Genomic DNA, 305 nt, shown 5'->3' with positions numbered 1-305 from the left:
CTAAAAAGCAGTAATTCCATTCTCACAGGTTCATCAGTACAAGGGAGGATCCCGGAGACACTTGCATTACTAGGGAATTTCAAATGTGTGATTCTAGACCTGTCTAGTCCCTCTGTCAGGGTAAGAAGTGCAGGGGAGAGGATAATAGGAAATGAAATGAAAGACTACAGAGAGTGATAAAGAAAAAGATTTCGCCAGAGGCTTCTAGCTGGACCTGTTGCCTGCGGCGTGGAAGGATAGTCTGTGAAGAGAGGCAGAGCTAGGAATTAGCAATAGAATAGATGGGCTCCAAGGGAAAAAAAAAC

Source organism: Tupaia chinensis, unplaced genomic scaffold, assembly GCF_000334495.1.
Source record: "Tupaia chinensis unplaced genomic scaffold, TupChi_1.0 Scaffold145957_1, whole genome shotgun sequence".
Lineage (NCBI taxonomy): Eukaryota > Metazoa > Chordata > Mammalia > Scandentia > Tupaiidae > Tupaia > Tupaia belangeri.
The sequence above is the reverse complement of the archived record's forward strand: the minus strand, read 5'-3'. Positions refer to the sequence as shown.